Genomic DNA, 6141 nt, shown 5'->3' on the forward strand with positions numbered 1-6141 from the left:
CTGCAAAGCACATGCATCGAGAAGCAGTGCCGAGGCACTACGGAAAAAAACCCAAAGGAGAGAGAACAGGAGCCATATGGTGACCTTGTGGGTTTTGGTGATGGTGTGACTCCCTTCCCTGGCTCTGGGAAGGACAAGTGTTAGCTGATGGATCTCTTCTGACAGCCCGTACTTGCAAGTAAATAAACTTTCCACAGCCTGACAACTTTGTTCTCTCTGGTTTGAAGTCACTTTTGGGTCACCCACCTGTGATGTGGGTTGTGCTGCTTCTCAGGGGTCTTGGTGGCCGGTTTTGTTGCTTCTCAGGGGGCTTGGTGGCCGGTTTTGTTGCTTATCCGGGGGCTTGCTTGGTGGCCAGTTTTGTTGCTTCTCAGTGGTCTTGGTGGCCAGTTTTGTAGCGGAGGGGCTGGGGTGATTCCTGGGCACTGGCTTTCTTCATGGGGGGTTCTTTGTTGTGGAAAAGGCTTTAGACAAAAGAATGCAGCAGGACCACTTAGCCTGACCTTACCCAGGAAGAGTGACCAAAAATCAGAAAGCCGTTTAATGTCCGGGGTTATCTTCCTGATGCTATGTGCCTTTTGCAAGAGTAACAGCGAATTTCCAAAAAGCCTCTGTTTGGAGCAGGGAGATTAAAGAATTGATTGTAACCTGAGTAAGTGCTGACACACACACACACACACACAGAGTAAAAATGCAGAGGTTTTTTTTCTAAACATGCTCAGTGTGAAAGCAATCTGTTCCCGCTTCAAGCTCCTCAGAAAAGGATCCTTGTGTAAATTGCTAACAAAAGCCTCCATGGAGAGGAAGCACTTCCTATCTCCTAATGCCTGTTCTCGGGTTGTATTTTTAGGTTATTTTTTGGTGGTGGTGGTTGTGCAAAGGATTGGAGTGCTGTGTAATTTAAAGGGTTTTTATTACTGCGCTTTCATTACCTGAGTGAGTAATTTCAGAAGGATGGGTATTCAGATTTAGGGGATTTACCCTTTTGTTGTAACTAAGCACCTTAATTAAAAATTATTGTGGCGAAATGTATAATTGTAACCTACTGAGATTATTTGCCTTGAGATGTCAAAAATGCCAGATCAGTTCTAGGAATGCGTTAAGTTGAGGGTCTGCTCTGTGTGCTTGGTATCTATTTATAGTATTGATTCTGAATTGATTTCCTAGATGGATTTCTAATAGCATTAGCAGTATATATTATACTCATATAATTATAGAAGGAAGAATAATCAAACTTAGTAGAGATGTACAGAGATTCTTTTTTACATTTAGTTTCTGTTGTATAAAGCTAGCAATGAGGAAGAATGGATCTTGTTAGGGAAGAGAAAGCTGCTTGTTAAAGCATATACATAAAAATGAGTGCCAGCTCTCTACAGTGGTGGTGTTCTTTCTCTTATTTATGTGCACAGCCAAGATGGGAATGAGATCCTTTGTGGGCTGGGTATGTCCCAGTATAAATCTAGGTGTTTTGATCCTTTCCTGAACCTCTTCTGGTTAAAGATGAGAAATATGTGAAAAGGGGATCGATCTTGAGAAATAAAATCCAAGTGGAGGAAGGAGCAAATCAGGGGGTTTAGGAATCAGCTTACAGCAGAGTATTGGAGACAGAAGAAGGTGAAAAGAGCATGGTCAGATGATGCTCCTAGAGCAGGGGGACAACCTGTACCTAAAGACAGAGCTTCTCTTATATTTGCTAACAGCTTAAGCTGCTTCTTATTCAAACTAAACCTTGCTCCTTCCTAACCCATTTTGTGATTTTTCAATATGTTGCCAGGCAGCCTTATTTGCCATTTTTACTGCATTCTCATGACAAAAGGCTATGGCACTGTAAATAAAAAATAATGACATAACAACAGGGCAAAGAGCAATAGGGAACAAAGAAAAAGTTCTTTCATTTTGTAAAACTGGAAAACTCTAGGTTTTTTCATGTGCTCTCCCTAGTCACGCTTAGATGCCTGTCCCTGTCAAATACTTTCAGAGTATCTAGGGTCCACAAGGAAAACAAGAAGTTTCTTTCATGTTGGCTAAATATAGCTTGCCATCCTCCATGGCTTTGCAGTGCCCTCCCATGGTTTCTCTCTCCACTTCTTTGTTCTAGTGCCTTTGTATTTTGTTTTACATACATATTAATCCCCATGTGTTAAATAATATCAGCCCTCGAGGAACAGTTCAGTGAAAGCTGCTTTCTCAGTTCAAGTACCGTATTTTTCTAATCCTGGGCCAAAATGTACTTGAGATGCAAGTGTCCTCAGGGTATCCTGTGAGAATTTCTGTATTTTAAAAAAATAAAAATGAAAATCTCCCTTTGTTAAGTCATACGTGATACCTGCCAGTTTTCATTTTACAGCCTTTTACACCTTACCCCAGTATGAGATTTCTCTCTCCTGCCCTTTTTGAGGTCAGAGTCTCCTTTGGTAACAATTTCCTGGGCTCCAGGCTGGGGTGTTCCTCTGGTAAGGCACAAACCAGCACTAAGTAACCCAGTGGACAGCCGTTCTCAGCCCTTCTTCGCCTTGGGTGCAGGATGTCCTGGACTGCCTCTGCGCTGCTGCCGCCACCAGCACCGCTGTGATTGCAGCTCCTGGGTCCGGCCATACAGCAGGAGCCGGATGCTGCGCGGCGGTAGGACGGGGGCTTGTGTTCCCAAAAACTGCGGTGGAGATCTAGCCAAGTGGTGTCGGCATTGGTGCTGCAAAGCAGCTCAGGGGAGCTTGGTGCCAAAATTCTGCCTTTGATCGTTCCTGGGGATGTCAGTGTCGTTTATACGTAAACCACCTGAGGTTACTGACAGTTGGGGTGCTGTGAAACAGTGTACTGGGATTCCTAAATGTGTACAGAGCATATGTTTATTATCTAATGTATCACATGAATTTTATTTCCTGGGAACCAACATTTATTGAAAAAAAAGTCTTTACAGTATAAAAAGAATTTTCTATGTTGACATAACTTCATGATAGGTTGTGTGCTGTGGGACTCTGAGCTCCACAACAGGAAGGCAAGCTTTAGCTTCTGTATGTGTCCACTGATGTCACTTCAGCCAGAGGTCTGACCCCCATTACTGTCTTCCAGATCTGCTATTCAGTTTATGATGAGTCACTCTCTACGCACATTTCCCTCAGTTTTCTGCAGGGAAGATCGTAGGAATATAGTTTGGCTCTTTCCATTAAGTTTCATAGCTTGTCAGATTTCTGTTTACAGGAAAAGCTGCTAAGTAAATGTTTAAATGTAAGGGAGTCTCTCCAAACACCTCTTGCTCTAGCAGGTGGGTGCCAGGTCATCTTGGGGGAACTCATTTCACGCAGCAGTGGCTGTCTGTGGGGCTTGATTCACAAGCAGCAGAGCTTACTTTAGTGCAGGGCTTTGCTCCTGTTGCCCACTCTGTGGCTGATTCCTCATCCTGCTGCAGGTTATAGCCTGGTGCTCACCACTAGCTCAAAATCTGCCTCCAGTACCTCGACATCGCAGGTGGTATGGTCTGGTGGCAGAGCAGCTGAGTTGTCCCACCAGCAGTGGTGAGAACCTGAGGGGGCTGGGGAGGACTGCCACAGTCCATCCCATTGAGAGAGGGCTTTTCAAGGGGAGCCATTCGCAGCCATAAATAGCCAGCCCTAAGCTCAACTGAGATGGAGACTGGGACGGGAGGGTAGGATTCAGCCCCTTGTTTTAGAAACCTATCCTAGGTTGGAGTGAGTTGCCCCCTCAGGCAGCCTCTCTCATCTCTTCCACCCCACCCCCTCCCCGGGGTAACCCATGCCCAGGTTATTCCATCAGCTGCAGTGAGGTGAAAGAAGCCCCAGCCCTTGTCCTGACAGCACAGCACATTGATGAGGATGGAAATTCGGCTTCTTTTTCTACCTCTCCCACTCCACGTGTCACTTAACAAACCTCTCTGGGAGCCTTTTAATCTGCTGCTATAGCTGCTACTGCTGCTTTACTGACCTTATAGGGAGCTAGAGCCTGCCTGTCCCATGTAAAAGGTGGTCTGGGGGACTCATCCTTTTCTTGAATTTGGTTTAGACCTCTGCTGGGGTAGGGATGCTGAATGCAGTCCCCTTCCCCTGCTTGAGCTCGGCTCACCAATGCTTAGGCCTGAAGTACACAGAATGCTCCCCAGGTGCAGAGTTAAAAGTGCAGGGGGCTGCCCAGCACCTTCATCTCCCCTGTCTGCAACAGAGGCAGCAGTCATTGAACTAAATGCAACCTGAGAAACTTGCTTTTCAGAATGGAAGGGAAGACACGTTCTTTTCCAGCAATATTGATTTGGTGAAAAAAAAATTACATCTCTGATAAATCTTGTCTTGCCTTGTCTTTAGAAATGGCATGTAAAAAATTCTAACTGTGTGCTGAACTACTTACTCCTTCTTGCTTTTCTCAGCAAACAGGATGCAAAGGAAATTGTCTGCATACATTTATGATTAATCATTAGGAGTCACCTACCAAAAGCAATATACTAGCTATTTTTGCTCTTTACCTTTCTCATCACATGGCCTTTGTAAAAATAGAGTGGTTCCTGTAAAAGATTTGATTAATTTCCAGAGCTCAATACAAGGTACTGGGAAAAGTAGGGGCTATTCTTTTTTTTCTTTTTTTCTTTTTTTGACAATTACACTTCAAGGTAATTTTATCAAAGCACTGTCCATAGCTGTCTTTTTAAGTTAAATACAGTTAAAGATTTAAACAACTTTTGAAGAGCTTGGTCTTAAGTTTTTACCAAACAGTAAATTTCAGCATTTGCAACAAATAATCATTGACAAGTTTCAGTCGGTGGTTGCGAGTTACTCGGGTGGTTCACTGCTCTGTTCTCTTGTGCAGAAAGCATGGTAGATGTTTTCCACATTAATAGGTTTAAGGTATCTGCCTTCCCTTTGCATTCTGCTGCTGCTGAAGCTGGTGGGTACATCTGCGTGAGTAGGTGCAGGCAATCTTCTGCTGGGTCCGTTCAGGCTCCCGCCTGCCTCTGCACACTGGCTCCAGGCTGGAAGGCGTGTGGACGTGCCCCAAGATTTCATGCACAAAGACTCCCTCGCAGATGAAATAGGAAACATAAGCACATTCTTATGTCCCACTGAGCCTTGGGGGGATAGGCTCTGCACTGCAAAGCTCCTAGGTGAATATAAAAAGAAACAAATGAATAAATCCCCCAAAACATGGCCAATGCAGTAGGGCTGAGCACCTCCCTTTCTTTATGAGATACAGCATTTGGGAGTTGTGCAGGGTCACCAGTCTCCTCAGCCTGCCATCAAAAACCCATGTGTAGCAGCCAGCCAAGGTGTGCAGCTGTTTCCTCCCTGAAGACCTCCTGGTCTTCCTAGAAGGGAGAGAAGATGTTGGTCAGAGACTGTCTGGAGAAGTGGGGACCTTCTGTTGGGCCTTCAGATGCCTCAGGGTACTGAGGGCAGGGGAAGGCAGAAAGAAAAGATCTATCTGCACCTGGAAGCATGCTTAAATTTGATTTCCACTGATAACATTTCTTAATAGCATCACAAATGTTTGTATTTCTATAGCTGCTTTCTGTATGTAGATGTTTCACTTGCTCACAGTGCCAGCAGGTAAAGTAATAATTACTCAATACATTGATAAAAAAAGAGTCTAATTTACTTAACCAAGAAGAGCTTGAAAAGAAATGTTAAGCTACAAAAAAATAACACTTCATTTGTTGTGGTTAGAAACTCTGCTGGTATAGTAGAGAGTTGGGATCTAGAAATACCCATTTGAATCAGATACTTGGGAACTCTTGATTAAAAAGCACTGTGGCTCATCTGCTAGGTGCTCTAATTGAAGAGAGGATTTGTCCATGTAAATGTAACACTGAATTATTATTATTAATTATAATAACTTCCAGCCAGCAAAAATATGCTTCATGGTTACATTTTAGTATTACGATACTTAGAATTTGCATTGAGCCTTAGTTTGAGGTATCCAAATGACTAGAGGCTTTACGTTTCATTTGCGCTGTGCTTTTCCTTACTCTAGGGGTTAAAATAACATGAGGAACACACCCTTTTTTCTTCCCTCCTTTCTCACCCCTTGTCTCCTGCATTGCATAACAACTCTGAAGCCCTTTTGGTTAACTTCCTCACCCTGACTGTCACCTGTGACCAGAGGTAGCTGCTTGCGTAACAGAGACACAAGCAATTCCTG

At 44.0% G+C, this 6141-nt stretch overlaps 1 protein-coding gene across 1 annotated transcript in view; it reads left to right on the forward strand.

The window, feature by feature from the left end:
* LOC104528297 (LIM and senescent cell antigen-like-containing domain protein 1) overlaps positions 1–6141 on the forward strand; it is a 34236-nt gene that overhangs the window by 213 nt on the left and 27882 nt on the right. The window lies entirely within an intron of this gene.

Source organism: Antrostomus carolinensis, unplaced genomic scaffold, assembly GCF_000700745.2.
Source record: "Antrostomus carolinensis isolate BGI_N321 unplaced genomic scaffold, ASM70074v2 scaffold26047, whole genome shotgun sequence".
Taxonomy (NCBI): domain Eukaryota; kingdom Metazoa; phylum Chordata; class Aves; order Caprimulgiformes; family Caprimulgidae; genus Antrostomus; species Antrostomus carolinensis.